This window comes from Erythrolamprus reginae, chromosome 1, assembly GCF_031021105.1.
Source record: "Erythrolamprus reginae isolate rEryReg1 chromosome 1, rEryReg1.hap1, whole genome shotgun sequence".
Classification (NCBI taxonomy): Eukaryota; Metazoa; Chordata; class Lepidosauria; order Squamata; family Dipsadidae; genus Erythrolamprus; species Erythrolamprus reginae.
This window is the reverse complement of record NC_091950.1, coordinates 228091571-228110530: the sequence shown is the minus strand read 5'-3', so window position 1 is coordinate 228110530 and position 18960 is coordinate 228091571. Positions and strand designations below refer to the sequence as shown.

General features: G+C 40.8%; 1 protein-coding gene across 1 annotated transcript in view; it reads left to right on the top strand.

Moving 5' to 3' along the window:
- Positions 1-843: 843 nt before the first annotated feature.
- Positions 844-18960, top strand: part of ENPP4 (ectonucleotide pyrophosphatase/phosphodiesterase 4) — a 54486-nt gene continuing 36369 nt past the window's right edge. The window contains exons 1-2 of the mRNA XM_070732424.1: positions 844-1306; positions 10703-10875. The gene's annotated coding sequence lies outside the window, so the exon portion shown is untranslated. The remainder of the gene's footprint in view (positions 1307-10702; positions 10876-18960) is intronic.

The following is an 18960-nucleotide window of genomic DNA, read 5'->3' as shown; positions in this document are numbered from 1 at the left end:
GCTATGCAGCCAAGCATCCTACTTGCTTTTCCTACCGCCCGACCACAATGCTCACCCATTTTGAGACTGTCAGAAATCACGACCCCTAAATCCTTCTCTTCTGAACTTTTTGCTAACAGATAACTGCCAATACAATACTCAGATTGAGGATTCCTTTTCCCCTAGTGCAGGTATGGATGGATATATGTTTATCCCAGGCACGTTTAAATTCAGTTGCTGTGTATTTACCAACCATGTCTGCTGGAAGTTTGTTCCAAGCATCTACTACTCTTTCATTAAAATCTACAAGTCTAAGAAAGAGTAAGTAATTAGAGATAAAATCACTGGTGTGGTAGGTAACTCTGATACGGTATTATTATTATTATTACTACTATTGTTGTTGTTGTTGTTGTTGTTTTGTTTGAGTGTTTCTTCCTGTGTAAGTATCAGAGATTTCTGGCGAAATCTATATATACATATATATACTGTATATATATATATATAAATAATTAACCAGGATTTGCTTAATAAGAGTTAAAGAGGATGGGCTGGTATAGCAAAACAAAAAACCGCAGAAGCTTCAACCATTAGCTGCGTTCACCCAGAACGCAGAACTATTTTGCTTTCACGCCAAAGCAAAACCAACCCGACCCTTTTGGGTAAAGAGCCCCGGGGGTGAACGCAGCCGGAGAAGCATCGGAGAAAAGAACAAGGACCGAGCCAATAAAGCCTGCGTTCTGGCTGGATCGCTTCGGAAGGCGAGATCCGGGCGGCGGGAAGCCGCTGGCCCTTTAAAGGAGGGAGGGCCGTGCGGGTGACTGTTTCCCTTCTCTATCGGGGCCGAGGTGCCGCCTTCCTCTCTCCAGAAGCGCCGGGCGGAGGGCTGCGCCGGGTCAGCACCTCAGGGCTGCCATGCGCTGGCTAGGCTGGCCGTGCGCCCTGGTTCCGTTTTGGCCCCGGGGCGCTTTCCAGGCGATCGGCGGGCGCCTCGCTTTGGACCGAGCAGTTGGCACGGTCGGTGCTGCGCCGCCGGGGTCCCTACCGGCCCAGGGACAGCTCAGCCGGCCAGAGGAGAGTTCGCTTCCCGGCCGAGGGCACCAGCCAAGCGGTCTGCGGCTCCTCTTGCGGGAATCGAAGCTGCTGCTGCGCCCCGCTCCCTTTGCGCTCCCGCCGGTGGCCGATGATCCCTTCCCTCTGCGCCTTACCTACAGTCAGCTGGAAACGCCGGCGGTGGATCCCAACCGGTTGCGCCCCGACATAGCCTGGCGTGCGGCGAAGAGCGACTTCCCTGCCGGCGGAGAGGAGCCGAGGCGGCGCACCTCCGAAAGTGGGTGAAGGACGGGGAAGGCAGACGCGTGTGCGTGGGAATGCGCGCTTGGGTTGGTAAAAGGGGTCCCGGTGGTACGTTACGACTGGATTCTGGAGATCAGGGTGGGTGAGCCACAATGCTTGCCACTTTTTCGATCAGAGAGTAGTGCGTACGTGGCTTGTGTAGTTCGGGGATCGGGGGTGTCTATCCCTTGGGGACTTGGATCGGCTTAACGCGGAAATGTCAACAACTTGTCGAGTGTCTTGTGAGTTCACTCCCAATAAGGGGTAATAATATAGTATTAGTAGTAGTAGTAGTAATAGTACATTGCATTGGCATTCTACAGTCTCGAAAGACCATGGTATTATGCTCTGGATTCCCCAGAGCATGAGGCCTGGGTAAGTTAGTATAATAATAATAATAATAATAATAATAATAATAATAATAATAATAATAATAATAATAATAATAATAATAATAATAATAATAATAATAATAATAAAAAAAAAAATAACAACAACAACAACAACAACAACAACAATAAATGTGATTTAGCATTTAGTTTCCCTTCTCTTTGACAATATTTAGCAGGTTTGAACTGGGGAATTCTACTGCATTTCCCTAGTCTGCTCAGCTATCCTTTATAAGAGGTTTGTCTTGTGTGAATGCTACAGATAAAAGGGTGAGACTTGGGGAGGGGTGGGAGGGGCAGTTGTCACTTATCTGCCTTGAACTCACTGGTTACACTAGTTTTCTATTATCTGGTGCCTGCCAGAAAGAGGCAGAATTACAATTCCATCCTTATGTTATGTATTTAGGTTCATAGGCCACAATTATCAGTGTGGGGCAAAGTTGTCAAAAATGCTCCACTGTAAGACTTTTGTTGTTGGCTTGCTTAATTTTTACAGTCATCTTCCAATATGCATGTATTGAACAACAAATTCCTTGTGTCTTACTTTACCTGCAACATGTTTAAGCAATCAGATAAAGACTTAGAAGAGTAATTTGAAGTAACATGATAAGCTAGCTTGGTGGTAACTTTGATTTGCATTTTTGGAAACATGCTGTACATACCAATCAGCCCACTGAATTTATGATTCATTGGATTGTGTAAACACAGATGATGGAGTAATTCAAGAACCAGTTTAAGAATATTGTGGGATGGAACGACTGTTTGATTTTTTAAAAAGCACCTGCTTTTCTGTTGAAATTATATCCAAGGTGACTTACAGTAGACAATAAAGTAATCTAGCATCACAAAAATAATAAAAAAGCAGCACCAAAACCCGGAGGAAATGTTTTTATTCAGGTAGGCTTTTGGCTTTTTCAGCTAATGCTGAAATCTGTGTGGATTTGACAGCATAAAAATTCAATAAAGTAATATTAGAAGACTGCATAATTCCCGGACTTTAATTATAATTTACTATTTTTTAATGTCAGCTTTTCTGAGCACTATTTGTTATGAAAAAGGTCAGATTCAATTTAATTAATTGAAATTCCTCTGTACATAAGAAGAAGCAGTGGAAGAAATAGGGCTTTTATTTACCTTCTGGAGATATCCAGGGATTAGTTTCATAAAGTTGGTCAGAGATCTATTTTACTATGAGAGAGATTTTTTTTTAAACTGTTTGGCTTCTCTTATAAGAAATGTTATCTAGAAATGAAACTTATAGAAAAGAACTCACTTTGCTGAGCCTTTTCCCTTTTGCAGTATTTTGGGCCAAACTTGCCCTCAGCACCATTTTCTTATTCTTTCAGTTCTAGAAACCTGAGACCTTGAATATCCCAACAGAGAGGCAGTACAGTATGCTGTAGTAGCTCAGACCTAGGATTGATTGATTGATTGATTGATTGATTGATTTTGTCCAATACACAATGATGGTTTTAGTGGGTATACACATAGTAAAATACATAATGAAGGTTATACAGGACATACTCATAGTAAAATATATCTAAGAAAGAATAGAAGAGAAGATATAGGAATAGAACATATCAATGAAAGAACAGAAAAGATATAGGAATAGAAGAAAGGTATAGGAGATATAGGAGAGCAATAGAACAGGGGACGGAAGGCACTCTAGTGCAGTGCTTCCCAACCTTGGCAACTTGAAGATATCTGGACTTCAACTCCCAGAATTCCCCAGCCAGCGAATTCTGGGAGTTGAAGTCCAAATATCTTCAAGTTGCCAAGGTTGGGAAACACTGCTCTAGTGCACTTGTACTCGCCCCTTACTGACCTCTTAGGAATCTGGATAGGTCAACCATGGATAATCTAAGGGTAAATTGTTGGGGGTTTGGAGATGACACTATGGAGTCCGGTAATGAGTTCCACGCTTCGACAATTCGGTTACTGAAGTCATATTTTTTACAGTCAAGTTTGGAGTGGTTAATATTAAGTTTAAATCTGTTGTGTGCTCTTGTGTTGTTGTGGTTGAAGCTGAAGTAGTCGCCGACAGGCAGGACGTTGCAGCATATGATCTCCGTTGTGCTATTTTACAAATTATATTACAGTAGATGTGAGAGAATTTAGGAGACCAGAAATGCCTCTCAGCATGTAGTGAATTGACAGATGATTTAGAGGATAATATTGTTCTACTGTATATCAAAAATCTACAGCTTTTTAAAAAATGCATTTGCAACTATTCCACGGCAAGCTATTCTATGGGTGTGCATAGCTTCTCAACATTTTAAATATGCTCTTCCCACAAACTTTTGTCTCTCTTCTACGTGTATGGATTAATTTCTAGTTCTTGATGGCTTCCATCCTAAAAACTTTCAGAAGCTATTAAAGATCTGTCTATTTTCCCAGTGATGTTTGAACCTCTGTTGAAGGGCTTTTCCTTCTTTATATGGTGATTTGTGGTGTGTGTGTGTGTGTGTGTGTGTGTGTGTGTGTTTATTTGTAATTGTAAGGTGCCTAGAGTCATTGGGAATCTGGCAGCCTATGAACTGAATAAAGGAATAAAAAGTGATGTTCAGAGACCTGTGACATTGTGCCTGAACATGGGATTGTAGCAAAAATAAAAGCTATTTTGGTGTAGTGGTTAAGGTGCTAGTCCAGATTGAAACTGGGAGACACTGAGTTCTTAGGCACAAAAGCCGGCTGGATGACTTTGGGCCAGCCACTGTCTCTTAGTTCAACCTACCTCACAGGGCTGTAGTTGTGTGAAAATAAGAGGATGAAGGAGTAATAGGTATGTTCACCGCTTTGAGTTACAAATAAAGTAATAAAGGCAGGATAAAAAAATCTAACCAAATAAAATACACTGAAGTTACACTTAAAATCCATTGTGAAGTGGTTAATGAATTAGAGATCTGGGCTGATCTTAATTAGAAACATACTGGTGCAATTGTTTATGTTACCATTTCCTGCAGCACAACAGTGAATTTTCTTGTCGAACAAAAATTCACATTCAATTGCTTTCTATATACCAAAGCTTAGGGATGATGTCAGGTTATCCGTGTCTACAGCCACTTACCTAGCACAGAGGGGGACCTTCCTTTACGCATCATTAGAAGAGAATTATGCCTATCACTTCTGCTTAGCTGACTTATTTTATGGATTGTAAGTTGTGCCAATCAGGCAGGTTTAACAGCTTTTTCCAATTCGCTGCCCTCCATATGTGTGAGACTTTTCATTTTCAGGTTTCCAGCTGGCATGGTGCTTGGCTGCTATAGCTGGGAAATTTGTGAAGCTTCAGTTGTGATGGAAGATAAGAAAGGCTGAGGTGTAGATTACTGTGCAACCATTTTTTTAAAAATAAATGATTATAATTTTTAAAGGTCTGTGCAACATTAAGTTTTATAGCATATGAATATCAGGATTTAAAATGTAATTAAAAGGACAGGAAGGATAGGAAGAATTAAAAGGACAGGAAGAATTAGAGTATTATAAAGTAAGGGATAAAGTCTATGATTGGCTAGAAAAAAGAATATCATATAGAATTTAATAATATAATGTAATTGATAAGTAATAATATAAATGTGTAAATAGTAAATAATATTGGAATTTTAAGTATAAAGAATTATAGAAAACATTGGTAAGCTATATCATAAAAGTTTATGAAAGGCTGTAAATATTTAAATATCTACAAGTATATTTAACCCCAGAAAACAACTTCTGATAAGAGAGAGGCTATAAAAAAACCCCTATACTGTATATGTTTTGTGTTTGTTTGTATTTTGTATTGTCCTATCTTTAAAAAAAAATACCAGCAAATAAAATGTAATTAAAAATACAGTATTAAAATAAATAATGCAAAACAATAGTTTTCAATCTATATTGTATAAGCCTTCCTGTGTCACCATGGCCGAGTCGGTGGCAATATAAATTTTCTAAAATAAAAATAAACCTGCTATGTAACACATTTAGAATATTTATAAAAAACATCTTTCCTTGTTATCCATGATAATGGCTCAAGTCTCTCTCTTCTAAGCTTTTTAAAAAGAAATTGAAATCTATGGAAAGAATATTGGGGAACAATATGCACCAGGTTCTGCTAGATTTCCTGTTTTCCCAGATTCCTCTTTGCTTTTCATTGCCTCTCATGTTTCTTAACCACCACACACTTTACTATTGAGATAATCTAATCGATTTTGCAATGTAGGCATGACCTTTGGAGAAATGTATTCAAATCTGTAGGCTCCCAGAGTACTTGACTCGGTGTTAATGTTAAAACAGCAGCTTTGGTGATTTGCAAACTTTTCATTAAAAGACTAGGATGAATGCTACCCTTGCTGTCTCTCTGACCCCAGCGAGCTGTTGTGAAATCCACATAATGTTTTAGTTCTTCAGCTGCCTAGTAAAGAGTGTTTGTTGCCCGCAAGCAATCTGCTATGGTTTGTTACGACCACACGTATTGCATTATGCAGCAGGAGCAGGAAAGCCAAAGCTTTGTTCCCAGAGGAGTTATTTTACATCAGCATCCAGTTTAAGCGGTGACAAGCATTACTTGCACATTGCCTGCAGCAGTACAGAAGTCCCTTTCTTCTAGGATTTCCTCCAAAAGAATATTTTTTGTGGAAAAACATTGTTTTATCTAGACCTAGACTCAGGTTCTTAGCTGTCTACTTGCAATCAGCTCTTCAATAATCAGGAAAGAAGTTTGGAACCCTGCATTCTTATACAGTGATCCCCCGATCATTGCGAGGGTTCCGTTCCAGGACCCCTAGCAATGATAGGGTTTTCGCGAAGTAGCGCTGCGGAAGTAAAAACACCATCTGCGCATGCGCAGATGGTGTTTTTACTTCCGCAGCGCTAGCGAGGAGCCGAAGATTGGGGTTCCTGGGAAGGGGACTCAGCTGGGAAGCCGCGCGGCTGTTTTAAAACGTCGCCACCGGCATGGGGGGCTTCCTAGCAGCCCCCCAAACCCGGGTTGGGGGTCAGGGGGGTGCTGGCAAGCCCCCCATGCCGGCGGCGACGTTTTAAAACAGCCACGCGGCTTCCCAATGAGTCCCGAAGACAAGCGTCAAAGGCGAACTTCCGCGTTTGTCTTCGGGACTCATTGGGAAGCCGCGCGGCTGTTTTAAAACATCGCTGCCAGCATGGGGGGCTTGCCAGCACCCCCCGGACCCCCAACCCGGGTTTGGGGGGCTGCTAGGAAGCCCCCCATGCCGGCGGCGACATTTTAAAACAGCCGCGCGGCTTCCCAATGAGTCCCGAAGACAAACGCGGAAGTTCGCCTTTGACGCTTGTCTTCGGGACTCATTGGGAAGCCGCGCGGCTGTTTTAAAACGTCGCCGCCGGCATGGGGGGCTTGCCAGCACCCCCCCCGAACCCGGGTGGCCGGGCGAGCAGCGAGCGAACGGCGGGTGGCCGGGCGAAGGGCGGGCGAGCGGCGAAGGGCGGGCGAGCGGGTGCTGGGGAGGCTTCTCGCCCTCCCGCCAGCAAGAGGGGGAGCGAACGGCGTGGGCGGGCGAAGGGCGGGCGAGCGGCAGCGAGGAGTTTGCGTGGGCGGTGGGGAAACTCCTCGCTGATTCCCGCCAGCAAGAGGGGGAAGACCTAGGGAAGCCGCCCAGCAGCTGATCTGCCCGGCGCCATCTACGCATGCGTGCCCATAGAAAAAAAAGGGCGCGCATGCGCAGATGGTGTTTTTACTTCCGCCATATAGCCATTTCGCAATGATCGGGGTCGCAATACCCGGGGGATCACTGTATTCCACTATTTTGGTCCTTTGTGTGTACATGCATTTACAAAAGTACACACAGTACACATTTATAGAGGTAGTCCTCAACAACAGTTCGCTTAGTGACCATTCAAAGTTACAACAGCACTGAAAAAAGTGAGTTTTTCACACTCATGACTGTTGCAGCATTCAGGTGATCAAAATTCAGATATTTGGCAACTGACTCACATTTATGACATTTGCAGTATCCCAGGGTCATGTAATCAATAGTGATGGGCGAACCCAACGGTGTTCAGGTTCGGCAAGTTTGGACAAACTTCACGCAAAGTTCAGCCGAACCCGAACAGTCCGTGGCACCAAAGCTCCGCCCATGGAATCCAATTGTTTTTTAATTTTTACGGATTTTTTATTTTTATTTATTTTTATTTTTACGTGAAAGGACCTCCCTTTGCTTGCAGCGCTGCTGCGCCGTCCTTTTTTTGTAAAAATAAAAATAAATAAAAATAAAAAGTCTGTTAAAATAAAAAACGATGGGATTCCGGGGGCAGAGCTTTGACGTCACACATACCGGCAGGTTGCTAAGGACGCCAAGGTGATCACTTCCTGGATTCTGGGGGCGGCACTAGAATAATGGAGGGAGGGTGGAATCCAGGAAGTTATCACCTTGGCATCCTTAGTAACCTGCCAGTATATGTGACATCAAAGCTCCCCCCCCCCCCCGGAATCTCTTTGTGGGATTCCCCAGCTCCTTTTGTGCCTCCCTCCCGGCCGACAGCTCCCCGGTGTTCGCCTTCCTCCATCGCCACCGGCGCCCGACTCCTCCTCCTCTTCTCAGCAGATGACAGCCGGGCGGTTGGTTTCGTGGTGTTCGGCATGAATGCCGAACCGGAGCACGAATTTAAAAAAATAATTGGGTTCAGGTCCGGCATGCCGAACACCACAAAATTGGGTACGGACCTGAATTGTGTGGGTTCGGTTGTGACATTCCAACAAGCAAAAGTCAATGGGGTAACAAAGATTCAATTAACAACTGGGTTTCTAATTTAATAACTGTAGTGATTCTCTTAACAGATGTGGTGAGAAAAATCATAAAATGGAGCCAAACTCACTTATTATTATTTATTATTTATTAATTTGACTTCTATGTAGGGATGGCCTATAGCTCAGACGGGGGGAACGCAGTGGGGTAGCGAAAATGGCGCTCCATCCCAGAGCACCCAATTTGCACTGAAAGATGTTGAAAGAAAATGTATAAGCCACGCCCAGTGTGGTAGTAAAAATTTTGGTAGCTTTCACTGCTTCTATGTCACCCAATCCCATGGGACTCAGGGCGGGTTAACAAATGTCTCACAGCAACATAAATTTTGGTCTTAATTGTCATCGTAAGTCGAGGACTACCTGTAGAGGCCAATCTTTGTAAAATAAAATTTAACAGGTGAGTTACAAAAATATACAAATAGAATAAAGCAAATGAACTGAAAGTCAGCACAAAATGAGTTAATGAATCAATCAATGAGTTTGGGATGCGAGGAACACAAACACCTTAAAGACCTCAATTGGGATAGACACAAAATACTGTTTTCTGATCTTAAACCTCTATTTGTATTCTTCCATAGCAATCTTTCCGAAGGTCATCGTTGCCCAATTGGTGGAATTTTCCCAACATTTTGAAGTATTAGCTCTCAAATAGATTTTATACAAAATTGAAAGAAAAAAACCCAGAGAAAACAGCATCCTTAAGCAAGGCGAAGAAATAGTAGAACTATATCCCCACCCTGCAACCATAGTTTATTTTATTTATTTTATTTATTCATTTGTCCAATACACAAATACATAGGAAGAAAAATAGACATGTAGTAATATAAATGAGGGTGAAAGTGAACTTAGAGGAGAGGATATATGAAAGGGGGAGAATATATAAGATAGGTGAAAGAAAGGAAAGACAATTGGACAGGGGACGAAAGGCACACCAGTGCACTTATGTACGCCCCTTACTGGCCTCTTAGGAACCTGAAGAGGTCAATCGTGGAGAGTCTAAGGGAGAAGTGTTGGGGGTTAGGGGTTGACACTATTGAGTCCAGTAATGAGCTCCATGCTTCGATAACTCGATTGTTGAAATCATATTTTTTACAGTCAAGTTTGAATCTGTTGCGTGCTCTTGTGTTATTGTGCTTGAAGATGAAGTAGTCATTGACCGGTAGGACATTGCAGCATATGATCTTGTGGGCAATACTCAAATCGTGTTTTAGGCGCCATAGTTCTAGGCTTTCTAGGCCCAGGATTGTTAGTCTATTTTCGTAGGATATTCTGTTTCGAGTGGAGGAGTGAAGGGCTCTTCTGGTGAAATATCTTTGGACATTTTCAAGGGTGTTGATGTCTGAGATGTGGTATGGGTTCCAGACAGATGAGCAGTAGTCTAGGATGGGGCTGGCAAAAGTTTTGTAGGCTCTTGTGAGTAGTGTGAGATTGCCTGAGCAGAAGCTGCATAGGATCAGGTTAACAACAGTAGTTACTCCTACTTTCAGCCACTGATTCTAAATACAGGTAGATTTCATTTAGCAACCATTCTGGGCACTGGCAGCTTGGTCAGTATCCAAAATAGTTGCTAAGTGATCCACAACTGTGCTTGTGATCTTCCTTCAGCTTTCCTTTGCTGTGTAGACCTGCAAATGTTGTATGTGCAAGGACGGGTTGTCAAGTTACTCCTTCATTAGCATTGTAACTGCAAACAGTTGGTAAACAAGGCAGTCACTATAAATGAAGACCATTTGTAATGCTAGTTGATATTTGGGGATAGGTGCTAATAACGACCACTTATGTCAACTCTGTTTTAACAGCCAGGATATGATAAACAGGAATACAGTATTATAGAAAGGGTAAAAGGGCCAATTGTTACGTACCAGCAGTTTGTAATACACTGCTCAAAAAAATAAAGAAAACACTCAAATAACACATCCTAGATCTGAATGAATGAAATATTCTCATTGAATACTTTGTTCTGTACAAAGTTGAATGTGCTGACAACAAAACGAAATTGATTTTCAATCAGTGTTGCTTCCTAAATGGACAGTTTGATTTCATAGAAGTTTGATTTACTTGGAGTTATATTCTGTTGTTTAAGTCTTCCTTTTATCTTTTTGAGCAGTATATGTTTTAATAAACTGCACCATAAATTACAGGATCCAAATGATGAAATAAGCATGCTCTAAAATAAAAGGATTGCTCTAGAAACAAAATGGCTTATTTCTATGATAATAACAATCATTATCTCTTTTTCTTACTTATTCAGACTACAGGTACATCTCCAGAAAATCTCACAGATCCCAGTCAGGAAAATGGGAAGAAACCAAATAAATCACAACAGTTGAAGAAAAGTTTTACGGAATATGGAGCTGTTGGAGTAACATTTCATATTGGGATTTCTTTGGTATCTCTGGGAATGTTTTATCTCATTGTGTCAAGGTAAGCATTATTATTGTTGCTCTTATTGGTGCATAATGTATAATGTAAATCAGGTTTGTGTGTTCCCCCCTTTCTGATCTTCCTACATTTATAAAGAATATGAAAGGTCTTTTTTCATTTAAAAACTTTAAAGCTGAATTTATCTTCAGGATATTAAGGTCCCTCCACATACACACACACACACAAACTGATTTTTCTCCATAACATCTCTTAAAAGTTGGGCCATGCCAAAACATCCAGTAAGCTTCTATGGCTGAGGATGGACTTGAACCCATTTCCCAATACTCTTAAACATTGAACTTAGGCCTGCTGGAATTTGGGCAGTTCCAAATTACTTCAGGCTATTGGGAATGCTCAATTTTCTCTTGCATCCCCAACTGAATTGCTACCAGATTGGACAGCCCATGTGATGTCTGTAACACATACTAGAACCATCCAATTTGGAGATCTCTTAACCCAGGGGTAGGGAAAGTTGGCTCTTCTATGACATGTGGACTTCAACTCCCAGAATCCCTGAGCTAGCATGATTGGCTCAGGAATTCTTGGAGTTGAAGTCCACAAGTCATAGAAGCCTTAACCCATACAAGTCTTAACCCAAGTCAGTTTTGTCCACCTAGGAACCCTCTTAGAGAAGCTCATACCAAAACCATACAACTTCTGCCTTTGGCAAGGACCATTGGGATTTGGTAGCTAATAATTTCAAATTTGTAAAGATAGTACGAACTATACTAAACACAATGTTTATCTCTGCAGCCCTTGCCTTGCTCTAGTACAGTGATTCTCAACCTGGGGGTCAGGACCTCTTTGAGGGTCGAATGACCGTTTCATGAGGTCGCCTAAGACCATGGGAAAAGACAAATTAAAACTAAAGAACTAACGCTTCTATTCTGGCGCCTTGGAACATATTTTTACAATCCAACCAGTCAGACATTTACAGTGGGGGTGTCCCTCTGACCTTTCTGCCAATCAGCTTAAAGCTATGTTGGGAGAATTGGCGCTAGACGTATGGCTGGGGTGGGGGTGGGGGGTCACCACAGTATGAGGAGCTGTATTAAGGTGTCGTGGCATTAGAAAGGTTGAGAACCACTGCTTCTAGTAGGTGACTCACAGGAAGCTCTACAGGAATATATTTCAATCTCAAACTTTTAAGACATGTGGACAACTCCCAGCCTGTCCCAGTTGGTAAGGTTGAAACACTTCTAACTAGACCAGAGATGTCAAACTTGATTGATTGATTGATTGATTGATTGACTGATTTTGTCCAATACACAATGAGGGTTTTAGTGGGTATACACATAGTAAAATACATAATGAATGTTATAGAGGAGATACTCATAGTAAAATATATCTAAGAAAGAAGAGAAGAGAAGATATAGGAATATAGGAATGAGCCGAGCGCAGCAGGTAGAGTGCTGTACTGCAGGCCACTGAAGCTGACTGCAGATCTGCAGGTCAGCGGTTCAAATCTCATCACCGGCTCAAGGTTGACTCAGCCTTCCATCCTTCTGAAGTAGGTAAAATGAGGACCCGGATTGTGGGGACAATAGCCTAGCTCTGTTAAAAAGTGCTATTGCTAACATATTGTAAGCCGCCCTGAGTCTAAGGAGAAGGGCGGCATAAAAATCGAATGAATGAATGAATGAATGAATGAATGAATGAATGAATGAATGAATGAATGAATGATTGAATGCATGCATGCATACATACATACATACATACATACATACATACATACATACATACATACATATAAAGGAAAGAATAGAAGAGATACGTATAGGAATAGAAGAAAGTTATAGGAGATATAGGAGAGCAATAGGACAGGGGACGGAAGGCACTCTAGTGCACTTGTACTCGCTCCTTACTGACCTCTTAGGAATCTGGAGAGGTCAACCGTGGATAATCTAAGGATAAAGTATTGGGGGTTTGGGGATGACACTGGAGTCCAGTAATGAGTTCCATGCTTTGACAACTCGGTTATTAAAGTCGTATTTTTTACAGTCAAGTTTGGAGCGGTTTAAATTTAAGTTTAAATCTGTTGTGTGCTCTTGTGTTGTTGTGGTTGAAGCTGAAGTTAGACCACTGAGAAACAGAGTGGCTTACAGTTAGGGGAGAAAAGAATAAAGAAATGGCTGTGTGCTTGGTACACAGCCGTTGTGTGCCTGGCAGGTAGAGCAATTTTTTGTCCTCCCCTCCCCCCAACTTGCCGCATCACGTTGCTGTTATATGGCCTATTGTAACATTATTTTCCCTTTGCGGAGCTGTAGTGGGTGTGGCTTGCACGCGACACATCTGGCCCATGGGTTGCCAGTTTGAGCTAAGCAAAGTGGTTAGGTCAAATCTTTACTCCATAGTACCAGGTGTTTTCTTCCCCCCATTTACGTTATTTAACAAACATAGGCACCAAATCCCACAATTCAGAGATAGAGCAGACTTATTTCCCCAAGTTCATAGGTACATGAAAATAAAGGAGCTCACTCTGGCTTATCTATAATCATCTGAGATGATTACTCATCTGAACCTCAGGAACTAGGCCAGTGAGGCGAACCTCTGGCACGGGGTGCCAGAGGTGGCATGCGGAGCCATATCTGCTGGCATGTGAGCAGTTGCCCTAGCTCAGCTCCAACGTGCATGTATGTGCCGTCCAGCTGATTTTTGGCTCGCAGAGACTTTGGAAGGGCATCAGACCAGAATACCTTCGGGACCGCCTTCTGCCGCGCGAATGCCAGAGTTGGCCTTCTCCAGGTCCCATCGACTAAACAATGTCGTCTGGCGGGACCCAGGGGAGGAGCCTTCTCTGTGGCAGCCCCGGCCCTCTGGAATCAACTCCCCCCAGAGATTAGAATTTGCCCCACCCTCCTTGCCTTTCGTAAGTTATTAAAAACTCATCTTTGTAGCCAGGTATGGGGAAACTGACATATCCCCAACTATTTTGCTTTGTGTATGGTTTGAATGGATTGTGTGATTATTTTACTATAAGGGTTTTTAAATTGTTTTTTAAATTTTTTAAATATTTTAAAATATTGGATTTGTACTGTTTATTATTGTTGTGAGCCGTCCCGAGTCTTCGGAGAGGGGCGGCATACAAATCTAATTAATAATAATAATATGCCGCCCCTCTCCGAAGACTAATAATTATAATTATTATTATAATTATTATGATTATTATAATCATTATCATTATAATCATCATCATCATTATTAATTATTATTATGGCTTCCAGAGAGCCTCCAGGGGTTGGGGAGGGCATTTTTACCTTTCCCAGGCTCTAGAGAAGCCTTTGGAGCTCAGAGAGGGTGAAACATGAGCCTACTGAGCCTACCAGGAGTTGGAAAACAGGCCATTTCTGGCCTCCTGGGGGCGGGGGAAGCTGTTATGGCCATCCATAGGCATTGAATTATGAGCATGGGCACTCGCACATACGCAATGGTGCATGCCCACGCTCTTTTGACATCCCAAGAAAAAAAGGTTCGCCATCACTGAACTAGGCTCAGGAGTCGGTTATAAATTACCTCACTGCTGCTTCACTTCCACCCATGCCACTTGGCCACGCCTCTTGGCCATGCACATGCAGTGCCGGGAAAAAATTTAACCCCCCCCCAAAAAAAGCTGAAAACAAGATGGCGACGTATGCGCAGTGCCGGAAATTCAGGTTCTGTGCATGTGCAATTTTTTTTAATAAAAAAAAGATGGCGACGTCAACAGCACCGGTTCTGTGATGTCATCATGACATCACTAGCGGGTTGCACCGGAAAGAACCCACCTCTGACTAAGCTTCTCCAGACCCAAGGAATAACTGAAGACTCGTAATGTTTTGTCCCATATCTACAAAGTGTGTTTCAGATTGGATGAACTTCAATAGGAACAGAGCCAAGATTTCCTTCCTCACCTACCATCCCAAACTGGGTTTTTTGTTGCTAAGCAAAGTGGTTGTACAGTGAGTCATGCATGCCTGACTTTATCATATTTTTTGCCATGGTTGTTACACAAATTATTGCAGTTTTGAACAGTAAAATCAGTGGAGGAAGCCCGGCAGGAAGGCTGCAAACATGATACTTGCAACCATCATAAATACATACCTTATTTATTAATTTTATTAATTAGACTTCTATGCCGCCCTTTTCGAAGTGTCTCAGGACAGCATACAACATTGTAAACGCAGACAATATATGTGAAGAAATCTAATTATTTTTTAAAGAATTATACAAAATAAATAAAAAAATCTAAAAACCCCATGCACAGTCATCCATATTTTTGCCAGACCAATCCTTGAATACAGTTCATCTGTCTGGAACCTATACCACATCTCGGACATCAACAACCTAGAAAATGTCCAAAGGGCGACTTCCGGTCTGGAGGAGACCGCAGCGGGATCTCTTTGGCAGCGCTCTGCCCTGAGATCCCTTCTACCCCCTCCGAAGGTCGCAATTGCGATCAGATCGGGCTCGGATGGCCCGATCCCAGAACAGGGGGCTCCCCTCTGCCCAAGGAGCCGTCGCTGAGACTCTGGAGGCAGCGGTTCGCCCCGCAGCTTCGGAGACGGGAGAACCGATCTTCCTTGCTTAGGAGGATCGGCCAGCGCTTTCTCCCCTCACCCAGTGGGAAGCAAGAAAAAGCTCAAGAAGTGAAAGTATCATAACTAATCTGACTGAAAAAGAATACACCAGAGAAAGGACCTAAGGTAAAAAACCCTCTTTTTGTTTCATGTTTAAAACCAGAAAACTTGATCGCTGCGAAAGTTCTAAGTGAAAGTTTTTTCCTTTTCAACAAGGCGAAGGTGAAAGTTTTTTCCTTTTTTGGATTCATCCGCAAATGACAGCCGGATCTAATTTTTTCACTTTCATTTTTTCCATCTTGAACTTGAACTTTGGAACTTAAAAATATCTTTTTTTACTTTATGGATTAATAAAATAATTCAAATTTGATATGACTATTTAGAAAATTTAAATTGCTAAAGGAAATTTGTAATGATGATTAGAATTTGTCTTTGATAGATCGTTAAAAATATAGTGTTCCGGGCTTAAATTCTGACAGCGGAGGAACACAGTCTTGCTGCCTTTTTTTCTCATCTTGTTGTCTTTCTTCACAATAATGAAATAACCCAATAATTACAAAATAAATGGAAAATAGAAGGAACTGAAACACTAGCTATTCAACCTTTCCTTTGGACTATTTACTCCTGGATTAACCTATTTGGATTACTTGCTGAGCGTCTTTGGATTATTTGCTGACTCCTTTTGGATTATTTCCTGAGAACTTCTTAACATCTGCCTTGCTGTACGAATTTTAACCTGACTCCATCTTGGGATTTGCTTCTCTGCTTCTGTCTTGAACTTGGAAAATAAACTGACTTCATTTTAAGCACAAGAAAATTACTAATTTGACTTTCCCTTTGAACTTGAAATTGGAATTAAACATAACTTTATCCTTTGATACTTGGATTTACATCCCTTACTCTCCAGCACAACTACTGGACCTATAAGAAGAACATAAGTATATAATACTGATATTGTGTTTTTTTGAATAATTAATTTTTTTCCTGATCTCTCCTTGATTTTTTTCTTTCTCTTTTCTTCTGTGCACTGCTATTTTTAAAAGAAACCTGATTTGAAACATATGCATTGTTAACAAACCTTGGTTCCCTGCTCTATTTTAACTAGCTGAATTAAAATATCACCTCCTTTCTTTCTTTCCCCTAGAACAATTCTCTCTACTCCTTTTACTAATTTTGTCTTCTTTCCTCTCTCCCTTTCCTTTTCCCCCCCATAATTTTCCTTTTCTATGCTCTCTTTTATTTTTTATGAATAGCTAATATTTTTCCTTTTTTTTATTTATCTTGCCCTCTTACCAGACTACTTATTTTTAACTCTTACTTTTCTTTTATTTTTTTTTTAAAAAAAGTTTACACCTACTCCTTTTGGCATTGCATATTTAAAGTTTTAAAAATAACAATATATTTTGAATTTTGTTGGTAATTGAATTGGTATATATAGTCATATTTCAAGGGAAATTGTTAACAAAATAGATTGAACAGATTTGGAATTTATAGGAATTCTTTTCCTTTTACTACATATAAATTGAAATTAATTTAAACTAATTTAAATTTTAAACAGTGGATTCAAATTTGACAATGTCAAATACCTCAACTTTTGTTAAAACGGTTAAAAAACAAACTACAGCAACAATTCCCTCCCCACAAGGGTCACCGCATCCTTCCCCGTCGCACCAGGTGTTAACCATGTCTACCAAGGACAAAGACAAAGATAAAACAATGCAGTCTAATTTTGCAACACTACAAGAAACCTTAAATACTTTGAAGGACTTTATGTTTAAATCTCAAGAAGACGCCACCCAACAAAGAGAGGCCATAAAAGAGGATGCAACACAACAAAGACAAGCTATAAAAGCGGACCTGGCAGAATTTAAAATGGAGATGGCTCAATTGAAAGTTGATATGGGAGAGATGAAAGACCAGATAAAGGAAATCCAACAAACACTACAAGAAAGTGATGACCGAGTTAAAAAAGTTGAAGAGAAATCTGACAAAAATGAAAAAAGAATGGACTACCTTGAAGGGAGAGCTGATGCAAGATACAGAAGATATGATGAATCAATCACTCAGTTGGAGATGCAAAGTGCTTCGTATGGCCTACGATTTCAGAATATAAAAGAGGAAAAAGATGAAGATTTAAAAATGACTATGGCCGAAACTATTGGAGGAATACTCCAACAGGATCCCACAGCACTACTGAAAGAAATCGATGAAGTTTACAGAACTTCGAATAGTTACATTCGTCGCCACAACCTCCCAAGAGAGATACACATCAAATTCACAAGAAAAGCTCTGCGAGATGACATACTCCATTGGTCAAGAAATGCCAAACTCCAACATCAAGGAGTTGAAATAAAAATATTAAAACAAGTTCCAAGAAGCGTCAGAGAAAGCAGAAGAGATTACCACTTTCTAACTAGAATTTTGATTAAAGAAAATATAACCTACCGTTGGCTTATTCCACAAGGTCTTTCTCTGACATGGCGCTCTACAAGATACAAGTTGGAAAATGTAGAACAAGCTATGTACTTTTTTGAAAATAGTGGCATTAGCCGCCTGGACTATACAAATAAGCAACAACCGGTTGAACAACAACCAGTTCAACAACAACCAGGGGAAAAATTAACAACACAGCAAGAAGAAGATCTGGGGGCCACTGCTCAGGTAATAGAGCAGGACCAAGGTGCCAGAAGAGTTCAACCTCAGCGAGAAACCAAAAAACCTACTAAATGACAATAAGTAAAGATTTAAAAATCTTTTCTGTAAACGTCAATGGACTTAATGAACCAAGGAAAAGGAAACAAATTTTTTCTAAAATTAGAAATCAAAACGCTCAAATTACAATATTACAAGAAGTGCATATTTAAAAAAATAACCAAAAATTACTGTTGAATCCCAAAATTGGAAAAATGTATGCTGCATTAGCAGATCAAAAAAAAAAGAGGTGTAGTGATGTATGTTGAGAATTCTATAAATTCCAAACAAATATTTAAGGATAATGAGGGTAGAATATTGATTGTACAAGTTGATATTGAACCTAGACCTCTAGTTGTTGTTTCTATCTATGCTCCTAATGAAGATCAAATGACATTTTATAAAAATTTACATCAAACAATAATAGACCTAGCTATTGAAAATGTATTAATAATAGGTTATTTTAATGCTATTGCGAACAGACAATTAGACCACTCGGGGGGGGGTAACAATAAAAGGGGGAAAAACAAAAAAACAAGAAGGAATTTGCTACCTAGTACTTTTCAAAAAATGAAAGCGGAACTATTGCTAAATGATATTTGGAGGGAAAGATACCCTCATAAGAGACAATATACCTTCTACTCCAACCCCCATAAAATTTGGACAAGAATAGATATGGTATGGGCACCAAAAATGGTTGCAGAACAAATAAGAGAGGTAGAGATAGACGTTAATACATGGGCCGATCACAATCCAATAGTGGTTTTTATGAGAATGAATAACAAACAGAATAATTGGCGGATGAATAGAAACATATTAAATGACAAGAAATATAAGG